This window comes from Cupressus sempervirens, chromosome 6 (genome assembly GCF_028749045.1).
Source record: "Cupressus sempervirens isolate cs-2001-9-10 chromosome 6, ASM2874904v1, whole genome shotgun sequence".
Classification (NCBI taxonomy): domain Eukaryota; kingdom Viridiplantae; phylum Streptophyta; class Pinopsida; order Cupressales; family Cupressaceae; genus Cupressus; species Cupressus sempervirens.
This window is the reverse complement of record NC_143123.1, coordinates 78,643,248-78,658,169: the sequence shown is the minus strand read 5'-3', so window position 1 is coordinate 78,658,169 and position 14,922 is coordinate 78,643,248. Positions and strand designations below refer to the sequence as shown.

General features: G+C 36.1%; 1 protein-coding gene across 1 annotated transcript in view; it reads right to left on the bottom strand.

Annotated features, from left to right (window-relative positions):
- LOC149551244 (uncharacterized) overlaps positions 1–14,455 on the bottom strand; it is an 83,384-nt gene extending 68,929 nt beyond the window's left edge. The window contains exon 1 of the mRNA XM_089786806.1: positions 14,193–14,455. The gene's annotated coding sequence lies outside the window, so the exon portion shown is untranslated. The remainder of the gene's footprint in view (positions 1–14,192) is intronic.
- Between the last annotated feature and the right edge of the window lie 467 nt (positions 14,456–14,922).

Here is a 14,922-nt window from a genome sequence, read left to right as displayed (position 1 = left end):
CAAGCATAATCTATTTGTGAGTTTGGAAATTCATGCTATTTTGATTATAACTCTGACTCGGGAAGAATGTTGAGATACACTAGGTCGCTTTGAGACCAAACTCAACGATCTCCCTCAAGGTTTTTGGGATCCAAGCCCTTAAGCCCATCTTGGAATAACCTGTTGGTTAGATTTGCACAAGCCTTTCCCACACACACACACATATATGTGTGTGTGTGTACGCATATTTTTTATATCAGATGCACTTGGACTAGCTATTGATATTTATGCAGCTTTGTACACTGTCTGCCAGCGATTGGTTGTTTCAGCCGTCTATGCCACTACCTTACCAATCTCCTTAATCTTTTACTGATCTCATGTTGTAGAATCATTATATTTCCTTTTGATTCCTTGTAGTAAATATAGTAGATATTATCTTCAATGCCTTTCCATATCAATGTTGTGTTCTGGATATCTAATATCCCCTAACGACGCGATGGTAGCAGCCACATCATTACATGAACATTGTTCGATCCTGTTTGGTAAGCATTTGGCAAGTTGTTATTCTTTTAGATTTTAGTCAATGTGCCAACGTCGATGTTGGCTATTGCCTCTCTTGCCACATCAAGAAAGGTTGAATGCCTTAACTTGTCTGCAGCGTTTAATTTATAAGAGATAGACTTATTTTGGATCATTTGTTTAATAGTAACATAATTCATTTATTAATATTCATTGTATTAGTGTATCTATTAAGTAATGGAATCCATTTACTAGCTTATTTATATATATTAAAAATGAGAATTCATTTATTGTTTATTTATTTAAATATTATTATACAATAGATTAAAGTAATGAGATTCATTTGTTTATTTATTAATTATTAATAAATGAGATTCATTTATTTTATTCACCAAATAATAAAGATCTTATTATAGGTAAGGGATATCACAACCCCTCTATCTTCAAGAAGCCATTAAACTACGAGACCATTTGCTCCAGCATTATCTTCCAACTAGTTCACAGTCTTGTCAACTTATCACCTCCTTTTTCTCTGGGCTTCTGTCAGCACACACTTGGTACCATCCTTTCAGTCACTCCTGAACTGTGACCCCCAGAGGAGATATCTTCAACAAGGGCTTTCCTCTTCTTCTTCCTCTTCCAGGAAGTCTCAAAGACACTTTGTGCACCCTACCAGCCACTTGGCTTGTCCTTCTGTTTTGGGGTTCTTTGTTGTTCTAGTACTGTAGTCAGATTTGGGAATCTTACTGTGGACCACTCTCCCCTCTCTTTCCTGTTGATGTTGTTTTTCCTCGAACGTTATTTGACATCCCTTCTTTAGACCGGTCCTTTGTCTTTTGTTCAGCAGTCCCTTTGACCCTTTGTGGTTTTTGTTGGACATTAATAAGTTTATATTGTCTATCTTAACTTATATCTCCAAATATACCAACAATCAGGGTCCTTTGTCTTTTGTTCAGCAGTCCCTTTGACCCTTTGTGGTTTTTGTTGGACATTAATAAGATTATATTATCTAACTTAACTTATATCTCTAAATATACCAACAATCATACAAAATGCAAAACTGGCAAAACAATGCACTTTTTAGTGTTTTTAATGTCATAAAAATGCTTTGCAAATCAGGTTTTCACTTTTCTAAATCAGAACTATGGTTGTCAGTACACCTAGGAGCCTGAAGCGGGACTGGTACCTAGACCAATTTGGTGCAAGACCAAGACCCAAGGGGCATACACTACAACTTATTGTAAACATGGACTGGCCACTACAATTTATCAATACAAGATAACATAACCTTCAGCCCCTAATGATAATCTGATCATTAGTGAGATCTAGTGTCTTGGAGCAATATGGTATCTATATCACCTTATGGAATATATGATTCAATCATGTTTTTGGCCTCTATGTAGATGGCGTGAAGTTGTGACTTTACCAAAACCACAAAATAGCAAGGAAATGGCATTCAACATTAACAAATACTTCTAAAATAGGTATATGGTAAGGGAATTTACAAAATACTTCAACTGCTAACTTCAAACTTGAAAGATTCCTGTGAAAATTGATTGGCAACTTGCCCTCTAGAGTAAGATTTTTTTTGTGCTAATCTTTTTGAAACCAAAAGATACTCTCCTGTCCACGTGTGAGTGTGAATAAAGGGAAAGTAGGTTTCAATAATGCAAACAACTGCAAGAATTTTGGCTAGCTATGTAGCATGTCCTTAAAGGCACATTCTCCTGCTTTTGAATATTGGAAATTTAATAATTTAAAATTTGTCTAGTGCTTGAGTAGGCATGTACATTCTTTGAATGCACCATTCCCTGTTTCTCAGAATGAAATGAACATCTAATCATTCATGTTTGTCAAGTACTTGATTAGGTTCACAACTGTTCCAACCCATGAACCGTAGTTTTTGTTCAGTATGTTGTTACAAGTAAGGAAAAATATATTTTTAACACAAGCTTTAAATTTTGTAAGTATAATGAGAATAAACATACATCCAAAATTAAATGAAGCAGATGGTTTTTGTTCTCCCGAGATCAATTTCAGAAACTCAATTCCTTAAAACAAGAGAAAAGCATGCGTGCATATGGCATTCTCGTTATATCAATTTCTCTTACAAGAAACTGTTGATTTTTCGAGATCCCTGCAAATATAATAGCACTGTCCTAATGTTTGGTATGTACTTTCCAATGGCAGCGTCCTCTTGTATTTGTATGAGGAATAAACAAGAGGAGAGACATGTCCCTTCATGGGACATGTCTATTCATCAATATAATTAATATAATGGAAAACTTAATTATAGTTGTGTGTGTGTGTGTGTATCATTGTAACTATATTAATTTCTCCTTGATCTCACAAGTTTATTCTACTAAAGCTCTACCTAAACATCAACACCGCCTCTTAGCTAGGGAGGATATATACAGGACACGTATTACACCATTGGTAATATTAGGTATGGAAAATTTTAAAGATATCTTTGATCAGAAGATATCCACCATTTTAATAGCACATATGATATCAAGAGTATTGGCCTTTAGAATATCAACATATGATATTCACCAAAACTCTGAGTAATGGTCTCCAAAATATCAACACTTGATATTCACCATATACTCAATAAGGCAATGGTCTCCAAAATATCAAAATATGGTATTCACCATTTTGATATCACATTTGAGTATTGGTCTCCAGAATAACAATATATGATACTCACCAAATACTCTTTGAGTAATGGCCTTTAGAATGTTGAGATGCAAGATATTTACCAAGTACTATGAGTCATGGTCTCTAGAACATCAATTTGCATCACATTCATCATATACTCAAAAAATGTTTATACGGTATGTGCACATGCATTCTCATAATGATTACCATATAAACATCCACCATGCAAAGTATAATCTATCATAATCTGCATAGACATCATAAAATATCCATCACAATAGATAATTAAGTTATTACAAGATTGTCACCTTTCAATAACTTCTGCAAATACAAGTGATGATCACTTGGAAGTTGTCACTTCCTCATGATGTACATAGCAGGTAGATCCATCAAATCATGCAGTCACACACATGATACCAAAAGTTTACATGAAATCAAAACTCCCTCTGATTTTGATATGACCAAGATCTTCAAAGATCAGTTGAAGCACATCCTCTATTCACTCCTTCAGACGGATGTCTCAGACTCCCTCTAAACATCAATCTTCTAAGCCCCTTTACCTTTGACGAAGTATCAGACTCCCTAGTTTTCCTACAAGGACATCTTTAGAAAATATCAAGGTAAATAGTTCTTATAGTACATATATAAATACAATTAACTACAAGAAGCAAATAAATGCAATTCTCACGATATAATAATCAAGAAATACTTGTCTCGTTATTATGGAGCAAATGTCCAATGACATCCTTCACAACGTGAGACCTTTCTACATGAATGTGAAAGTCTTATTTGGATTTTCTTCTCGCATCTTCTCACTGCCATTTTTCACATGACTCAAAATTACATTTATATCTTAAAGATATCTTCACCTTTTGTTCAATATTTTTTTTATATGTTTATTCTCGCTTTTCATAGTATCGTTATGATCATAATTTATAGTATTAACTTAATCATTTTAGCCATATTGCTGAAAATATTTATTTCTTTTATGTAAAGACCTTCGAAGCTAGAAGACTCTCAATGACATCTGGTGTTAATGTCTCTCTTGAGCGTTGCCCTTTTATAGGATAGCATGCGATACCAAAGTCCCTTATTCTAACCAACCTCATGGCTTGTAATGTATGATACTTTTAAAATCTGCGATTATCTTCCTTGGATCAACCACCCTCTCCAGTTTACTAATTTGTACTTTGACTCAATGTTTTTTATTTTCCTTTTATTGTCACTTGGCCTGATCAGCTATTCCCTATTCTCTTCATTGCTTATGTTATCACTTGGTTATGATTTCATCGAATGCAATCGAAATTCAATGCTCTAATGAATCGACCCCACGTTGAATGCAATGTCTTTTATTTTGTTAAGTCCTTCATACTCCTTTTAATGGTGGTAGGTTCCTTCGCACCCAAGTGTCATGTGAACTAGCACGAGGGGTCTTTAGTTGTATCTTGTATATGTGTATAAGTGTCATTCTAGATAAATTATGGGTCCATACCTCCAAAACAAGTGTCCTTCTATTAATTGTATTCGGTGTGTTTGGATTTCATCGTCTTTACAGTACAATTGCGGTTTGGGTTTCATCACTTACATTTCTAGGATCTATCAGCCTTTCTATAGTCTTGGTCGGTGATTGGTCATACCCCAATGCCGACAATTTGCTTCACTTAATGACCCATTGACCACTGAAGTCACTTTTGTATATATTTTCGTCTTATCTTACTAGAGGATCAAACTATTTGTATAGTTCTATCTCTGCAACCAGACATCACAACAATCTTAGTGATATCCAACTTTTGTCGAGTCTCACATAGTGAGGAACAAGCATGATTCAAGCATTCCTAGGAGAGCAGACATCGAATTGTATTAGTCTTCGATTGCAACATTTCTTTTAAATTTTATGATTGTAAAAATTTAGAATGGACATCACAAATCCTTTCTCTAGTAAAGACTCTAACCATGGGCACCAAACAAATAAATCCATGTGAGCTCTCCATTTTTATTTATTTATTTTTATGCAGTAGACCAACATTGAGCTTCAAACCAATAATCGAGGTCAACTCTTTGGCTCTCACACAGCCCTTGAACTACTCTCTCTCTGCTAATATGCATCCACTGAGAAGATAGTTCCACGACATCTTTTATTATGAGGACTTGCAAATTTCCAGCCCCAATACCTTGACTCCAACCACACCAAAAACCAAAGACTGCTGCTAATGACTTGAACCTGAATGTTCAATGCTGACTGGATCTTATCTTCACTTGAAGATCCTTATACATATGTGCTACAATTGCTCTCTATATGGGCTATCGCTTCTTCTTATATGGACTGCGATGCTTTTTGCTTTCCCACTATAATGACCGTGGGTATGGACTTCCTCTTTTCTGAATCCCTAAGGCTGATTGTGTGTATTCACTGGCCAAATGTAATTTGTGACTGTTCCATATTTGAACAGCGACTACAGTCACTAGCAATGATCTACAATGATTGTGCTATATGCATCTACCACACATCTCATGTTCAAATGGTTCTTATTCTCTTACGCTTGCAGCCTGCTGTGATACCATGTTGATTTTCCGGGATCGCTGCAAATGTAATAGCACTGCCATAATGTCTGCTATGTAGTTTCCAAATGGCAGCGTCCTCTTCTATTTGTATGAAGAATAGACCAAGAGAAGAGACATCCCTTCATGGGACATGTCTATTCATCAATATAATTAATATAATGGAAAACTTGATTATATATATATATATATATATATATATTATTGTAATTACATTAATTTCTCTTTGATCTCACAGGTTTATCCTACTAAAGCTGTCAAAACCTCAACAGAAAAGATAAAATTCTTTCATGTTAACTGTAAGTGACGTTAATTGTCTTGCTTAAACTCATGGATAAACTTTAAGAAATTTTATCCAAGTTGATCTGAAGTTCTCTAAATTACTATTTTATTTTAGGACAGTCTATTGTATCAAAGAGTGGAAAACAAACAAACATTTGGCACATGGTGTTGGTGTTTTAAAACAACAGGTTCTAAAAACAGCACCAAGATGCAGAATGAAGGTGGATGCCTAGGGGCTAGCTATTTCCCATGCTCAGCAAGAATTCATTCAGATCTAGACCAACTTTAACAAAGCACAAAGGCCTTTCTACGCTTTAGGCTTTACAGAGCCAAGGCGGGTGTACCTAGGGATTAGATTTCCTATATTCTGGTTTTCTTTTTCAATATTTATCCCTTATAGCAGAAAAAAGTTCAAATATCTTCTTGAAATTGTAATCAACTTGTTGCTTTACAGCAACTAACTATAAACTCAGAGAAAGTTATTACAATAAGTGAAAGACCAACATGTAATTCTTTGTTACAAACTTTTCAAGTAATTGACTTTGAATTAAATATGGATTATGCACCCAAATGACTGTATCAATTTGCATCTAAATTAATGACCAGTGCCTTATCCATTGCTACACAGTCATACAAGTAAATCTTGACCTATCTAATTGGCTTGCAATTAAATTTATCAGTTGTTAACCCTAAATTTCATTCTTATGATATCCCTCCCATATACCTAGAAAACCCTATCAGTTCATAGAAGCACTTACTTAATTCCTTGAATTAAAAGCAACAACAAACTAACATACAACCTATCCCCGCTGCATTAAACTGAAAGAACTTTACTAATTCAATCTCAAAGTAACAAACATATGGAAAAGGAGACAGAATTTTAGAGACACAAATACTCGGAACTTCCTTTTGTACTCATCTTCCTTGAAAATAATACATTACTGATATAACTCAGAATATGACAAATTTTGTCATTCAATATCCATTATATTCTCAGAGTACAAAATTGAGACAACATACAATTGACATAAAAGATTAGACCGACTGTAATAGCATAAGCACTAAAAATAACAGAACTCAGACCCTCACTCTACATCTTGGAAATGCTTTTATAAGCAAGGATTGCAACAAGCTTTAGATGGGAGGACACTTGTCAAAATTTGATTCAAAAACAAATACAAAGATATTTTAGATACTTTCTTTTCACAGTCATTCTTTGTACTTGACAAAATTGGGGAAGCAGTTCCAAAACTAGCAGATGGCGACTTTCTTCAGGTGTCTCCAGGATGAGCATGTCTACACTTTAACAACCTGTCACTGTCATTGTCATTTCTTTGTTTTGTCCCTTCTGCCATCCAGCTGTGATTTCTAACTGCTTCCTATGCGCAAGGCTTTAATCTCTCCAACTGCCTCCCACATGTAGATCTCCCTCTTAGTTGGCCATTCAGTGCCTCTAACTCCATCCAAGTCGTTAACTGCCTTGCTCCACCTAGCATCTGTTATGACCCTTGATTTAGCTGCAAACCGGTTTAAGTCTGTTTCTACCTTAAACAGGGAATCAATTAAATTCTTGAAAGGAAAATCACTTTCATCTTCACGAATAGTTGCTATTCCTCCTTGAGTTAGTATTGAATCAAAGCAATCTGACTACTCCTACCAATCCTTCAATTTATTATCACCATCCAAAATTGGTGGGATGCATGGTTCAATCCCTCCTAACAAAATCTTCATTTTGTTTTGTATTATTTGTAGCTTACCAATAAAGAAACCAATTAGTTCTTTTACTACTGCTAGGCCTTCCTAAACTGTGAAAATTTTGTTAGGTAAGTCTAGCTTCTTTGCCATCAACAAAATTAGTCTTTCCAAAACTAAATATATGGCCCCCATCGATTGAAAATAGGTGATAGCCATGATAGTGCTTCATTGCATACATGCTCAGCACTCTATAAAGAAATAAAAAGGCTACGTGCCTGCTGAGATATCTTCTTCAGAGTATCTACTCTATGGCCTATCATACCTCTCAAAACATTTGTCCTCACCTCACCACCTTGTTGTGGAGTTTGAGCATCTATGCTCATTCTTCGCGGCTCAACATCATCTTGCACCTGTTCTATGGTCTACGTTGACATTTCTTGCATGACCCTGGCTGGTTACTCACAACTAGTTTGTGCTCTGCTCTGCTCTGCACTATTAAATTTCTCCTTTAAGGATGCAACCTCAGCCTCTAGCTCTTTAGCCCTTCCTTCCAGCTCATTTTTTTTGGCTATAAACATAGCTTTTTCTGAGCTCTTCTTCATATAGCTTCTTGATATCAATGTAATCATGGAAGGTTCTAACCAGTTTTGTTTCTATCTCTTCCACTTTGGCCTCATTCATAAATGAGAAGTGTTTCATGGCCTTTGAAATTTCTGACCTAGAAGTGCTCTACATGGTCCAGACTATCATATTTCCTTGAGCAGTATTATGTACATCCATCAGTGTTGGTTTGTTTGTTTCAAGAGCCATGCTCCATACTACTAAGGATTTGGAATCAATATCGAAGCTTGATCCCCTCTGAAGACCATCAGCACCAAATGCCTCATAAGAGATTGAATTTTCTTGTTTTCTAATCTGATCAAGCATAAAAGCTTGCTCCAGATCCCAGCGGGGCACTAGAAGCATTCCACTTCTCTGAACAAGGTCCCTTGCCTCTACAGGAGTCATCTCCTCACTCTTTGGGTCATAGGCATGTAATTTTTCAACCAGTTCTTGGATCTTTTCTTCTAATTCTCCTGGTTTGAGTTTCAACACCAATTCACTCTGCTTTACTTTGTATATCAAGCTTTTGAATTTTGCAGATTTGAGGAACTCATCATCCTCCATGAATTGTTGTGCTTGGATGATCCTATCATCCAGCCTAGCTGCTGCTAGTTCCAAGTCAGTCAGAGAATTCTCTGTCACATTCGCTCTATCATGTAGATAGTTCTGCCTTAAATCAGCAAAATATTGATTCTTCACAAGCATTAATTGAAGTGTCCTTTGTTTTACCATTTCAGGTATCTGGATCACTTTTTGTCTCTTGTTGCCCTTGGAAACCCGTGACACCTCTGCAGGCTCCTCAACCTCCAAGACAATATTTGGCTCAAGGGAGTCAGAATTCAATCTTCCCTCTTCACCTATTGGTTCTACAAGCATCTGTGCCATGATTTCATTGTAATCATCCACCATCTTCCTCAGTCTGCATGGATATGGAACATCTAGGTAAAAACCCTTAAAGCTTCGGTCTGCTTTCTTCAACTCATTCTCTACCCTTAAGACATCTTCAAATTTTATCAATTTGTCTATAGCTTCCCCTTCAGCTACAAGGTTTCTAATCAAATCTTCATCGGGTGACTCCTTAGTGTTGGGCAACACATAACCCCTAATCTCCTTCGTAGTGTTTCTCATAAAGCCCTCTAGGTCATACATTCTGAATGAGGTAGTGGATAGATTATAATGGCAAAGGAAGGCATGAATCTGATCTAAGGATTCTTTTCCAATTAAGAAGTCCCCTATCCTGAAACATCTACACAACAATGTGCCCTTATGCACTTTTGGCCCTAAATATTCCCTGTTTACTATGAATAATTGCCACATGAATTCAATGATGGTAAGTTTGGGAGGGATATACTTTGGCAATATATGTGGTGGCTGGGGACATGCATAGACTCTCATAAGGGAAAAGGTTTGAAACAAAACTATGTCACCCCAATCATGATCTAGCCTCTTCTATTCAAGCAATAGGGTTGTTCTCAATAAACTTTTTAAGATCTTAGGGGCCCTAAAGAAACTAGGCTCTAGCATTTTCATTATTACTGAGCTAAAATCATTAAAAATGAGATGGAATCAGAATAATGATAAAACCTGTCCCATACCCATATTTGTAGTTGCACTAGCAGCTCTCCATTTGCATCAGATGTTTGGTCTATGAAATCTGGACTGATATATCCCACATTCTTGTATAAAATTAGATGCATCAGCAACGAATAATGGTGGAACCTAAAATTCCCCAATTTTCCTTCATGTGCTAATCCAATTTGTTCTTGCATCTTCTCAATAATATAGACCACATAATCATATTCTATATTGTGGAAAGCATCTTGCACATCTCGAGCTATAATGTAGATTGACCCATACACCATATCAAACCCATCACTCCCCCCCACCTTGTGGACACCATATACAGTCTTTTGAAAGTATTTTTGAATTTTCCCACAGGCATCATCTTATCCACTTTCTTCGGATAATCCCCCACTTTCTTGAGGTCCATAGGGATGTACGCATCACAGCCTTCCCAATGTAGGCATTTGTATTCCTCTCAAACTTCCCTTGAACTTCATCTATATCCAATGGGACACTCATTTGACCCTCCAATCCAAAGGCTTCATTGAAAGAAGCATGATCCAACGTAAATAGAATGCTCACATCATGCCTGTGGAATGATTTGGTTTCTGAATTGTAAGACTTGATTAGGGCCTTCACCAAATCAACATCTACAAACACTTCTAGGAACAGAAGCTTTGCCAACATCTTACTCCATGGGTTGCAAATAGGGATCTTTTCAAACCTATTATTGTAGAAATGTCTGAAAAGCTCATACCCATTGACACGAGGGCAAATTGCATCCCTGCAGAATGCATATGGGTCTCTGAAGTCGTGATCATTTGCAAATATGGCATTTGATGAATCTGGGAATATCTTCATCCATTGGTCTACAAATTTGTTCGGCTTTCTCTGCCAAGTCTTTCCTCCCTTAGAGGTTGATGTTTCTGCAATCTCCATGTCCTTAGCTTGAATCTCCTCTACCTCTTTATCAGACATTCTAACTACAAACAAGATTCTGGAAGTTTTGCAACCGAAAACTAGAAACTCTACAACTTGTCTGAAAGCTCTGCAAATTCTTGAACTCTCCATGCTTTGTGAATGGTATCTTATTTCAGTATGGAAAATGTCCTTTTATGCTATGTGTACTTCATCAACTCTTTCGCTGCATTGATTTTCTGCATGCACGAGTTTTAATTCTCAGTTTTTGTCACCTCATGGAGCATCGACTTAACTATCCAGCTTAGCACTTTCTTGTACTTTCTTCAATTTCCATTGGTTGAAAACTTCCTGTCGTTTTCTAGCTCAGAGAAAGCAAAAAACACTTTTTATGTCGTAATTAGGGTCTTTTGATCTTACACTTCATTTTGAAATTCAAACCCTTTGTATCCTCGTAAACAAGAAAATTGACCTTTACAATCTTACAATCAACCTGTATCGTATCAACAAAGAACCTTTTTATACCTCTTACGACCTTACGCCTATCAACTTATCGTAAGATTGGAAGCACTAAGTGTAATGTCTTCTTCAAGACCGCAAACTTACACCAGGCAGATTACAAACCCTTTTGTAGCATCGGCAATATACATTTGAACCTTTACAATTTTACGCTTACAATTACTCGTAAAATTAGAGCTTACCTTTTACTACTTTACGATCTCGCGATCATAGCCATCTAAACCTTCATCATAACTTCGAGAGCTTTCTTTTAACTGTTGCCTTCACCTTCCAACCATACGCTAACTGTTATCTTCATCTATTGTAACCTCGGAAGCTCTAACGATCACTTTCCTTTAATCCTTACGACCATACGCTTAACCTTGTTTCGTAGCCTCGTAAACCTTCATGTCTTGTCTTCACGATCTTAAGATCTTCTATCTTCGTATCTTGGGGGAACTTTATTTACATGTGTTGAATTCCCTTATGCTTATGCGCTTGGCCCCACTTCATAAGATCATAACGTTATACAACCTTAATAATTTATACCTTATGATCTCCCGCTTCTCCTACTTTGTGTATGGTCGGAACCCCACTCAAAAGCCTTTACGCTTCTACATTGCTCCATCTATCATAAGATTGTAACCTACTAACCATCATAAAACACTTACGATGATACGATGCCAGCATGAGCGCAAGATCAAAACCCACATAAAATACTTCCATGATTGCATCGAATATCGTATCATCGAGAGACCCAACAACTAACCTTTACAATCATGCGCTAACCTTTGTTTCGTAACATCAAGAGACTAGAAACCTTAGACTTATGACCCCATGCTAAAAACCTTGAACGTAAGATTGTAACAAAAGAAAAAAAGCTTGAAAATCAAATGCAATTTCCCACTAAACATAAAACCTAGGGTAAAGACTAAAATCTGATTGCGGAACAAGAAAATTTTCCCAATGATAAGGTAAAGGACATAATTCTTAGAACATTTGCAAGATCTTATGCTAGGGCAAAAATTTTGAAATGGGTTAGGGCATAAACCTGCTAGATTAGGGTTTTTATTGGAAACTTGACAATAATATATGAAAAACCCTAATTGCACAACATACTTCAAGACATTTTACACTATATTTTTAGGATTTTAGCACAGTGAAAATATGGGCTATCACGTGGTGTAATAGATTAGATATGAAATCAAATAAAAGCCATGTTGAGTATTATTCTATTAAAGAATGTATTAATGATAGACAAAATCAACTTTCAATTAAATTAAAAGCTTTTGTCTGTTTTAGGAAGCATATCAATGACATATCAAATAAATCTAGGTTTCCCAGGTTCATTAGATAGAATATTTCATCCTAGAATCCCATTACAACTGCTCATGTGTCAAGCTCCCCGTGGTCATAGAAATTCAGCAATACATGTGGTGATGGATCCATGGGATAGTATCCTTTGCCAAAGACCATTTTATCATGTTAAACCCTTTACTCTCGCTCTTGACATAGAGAGTCCTTTACCTGGAATACACCTAAAACTCGTGGCTCATGAATGTTATGATGCACATCGAACAGAGCACGTTGCTTCTTCCCAGAATTGTTTAGGCAAGCACAGTTCGCCTAGGACTTTCTACTCAGGGCATGATTAGATCCCAAATTGAACTTTGTATGCAGATTTACCTAAACCCTCTTTTGCTACCAATTATGATGTAGAGAAGAACCTGGTTTTTCCATTGCCTCCATTCTCTTGGTTTTCATTTTAAGACGAGATTGTTTCATACGAATGTTCAATTACCCGCACACAATAATTTCTCTGGTGCTTTAACTGTTTTCTTGCCTCCCTTTAAATCCTTTTAGCGCTCCTGATTAATCGCATCCTTTCTTTCTTTCTAATTTATTAAAATTTATCAACCAATGAGAAGCCATGCTAAAGTATATAGGTTCGAGTTAGTGGTTAGAGATGGTCCTCACTACACAAAAAACCCATGCTTAAACCCCAACGCACTAAGTGCAATTGGGTGAGAGCGTACTGAATTCAGAAATTTGAACCAAAGAATATTTCAATAAAAGGAAAATAGGCTTGTGCTGTCCATTGATGGATACTAATAAATTGATCGCAACATTCAAGATAGATAACATAAACTACGAAAGGTAGCATATACGAATATTATGCTACACATCGTGCGAGTGGATTTATAAAGCTTGGTATACTCCCAAGCTTGATCGGGAAATTGAGGATGATCCCCACAGAAAATAAATTGTCAACATATTAGTAAAGTGAAAAAGTGCTTCTGCTGGAATGTCATAAGCCAACTTAGCAGCTAGGCTGTAACGTTCAAAAATCATCTTCAGTCCTTGGCATTGCATTAATGTTTCTCTACAGAAATGGACAGGCATGAAATATTGCAACATTCTTCTGTGATGAAACGCGTGATATAACTAGGTTCGAATCCTCTGGGTTTCTCTAGGGACCCAGCAGCGGAGAAAGGATTAAAACCAATGCCCATAAGTTATTTTCACCCATATATTGTAAATTCATGGAGAGTTTATTTCACGTAGAAGCTTATTGCCATGCTCCTGTCAGATCAAAAAAAATGTCGAAACGTAGACCCAATAGCATTTTTCCTGCTTTGTTCTTGGGATCTGGTAATGGCTGGAAACCTCAACTCGACCAGCCACAGTTTGTGAAATTGCATTGTATTTAAGATTACTATATGGAGCGTATATCAAACAATCCAGTTCTGATTTAAATGGCGTGTAGGTGCATGCATAAACAATACAGGTTTCAAAATTTCCGTGTTTGAGACATAAAATTTTAAGAAACGTAGTCAAGAGGCAATTTTCAAAGCAATTGTTCAAATGACTGGTAATTTTGACGGGCCAATATAAACGGGAATTAACACTAATTTTACCTGTTAGAGATTTAAAACTAGGTTTCAGTTCCATCCGATGAGAAAAATCCCAGACTCGCAGAAGGCGTATAGTGCACGAGGTCACTTCTGCGCTTAAAAACGTTCACTTCGTAAAAAAAAAAAATAGATTGTCTAAGGACTCGACACTCGTGGCAAACTTCAGATCGACAGGTGCAAATTCTTCGAAGTTGGATTTGCGAATAAATCTAGCCATGTTTGTTTAGGTCGATTTAATTTAGTATTTCCTGCAGGAATATTAGTTCCTGGAGGAATACTTACGCATTCCTTAAATACATAAAAGTTTAATTTCTTTAACTAATAAGATTTAATAATTAATTTATTGCTAAAGTTTGTTAGTTTATTATTTTTAAACATTTTTCAGATTAGAAAATATCAAATTATCTGAACTTTTACTGGTCAGCACCAGAAAAGGCAATGAGAAAATTCTATTTTTCAAATCAAAATTGGAAAAAAAATATAAAAGTCTTATAATTGCTTTACACCTTTCCCATTAAATGTCACATTAATGAAGAACTTTATGTGGAGAATTCTCTCATTTTTTAAATCATTTTTCTTGTCCACAGCCATTACCAATCACCATGCCTCTCTTTGCCTATCTCAGTTGTTTTATGTATAATAGGCATTCTTGCCATTTATCATTTTGCATGCAAAAAAAAATTCATTCTATTATAGTTTCTAAAGTTTGTAGCGTTCAACTGGGCTTCCTGAT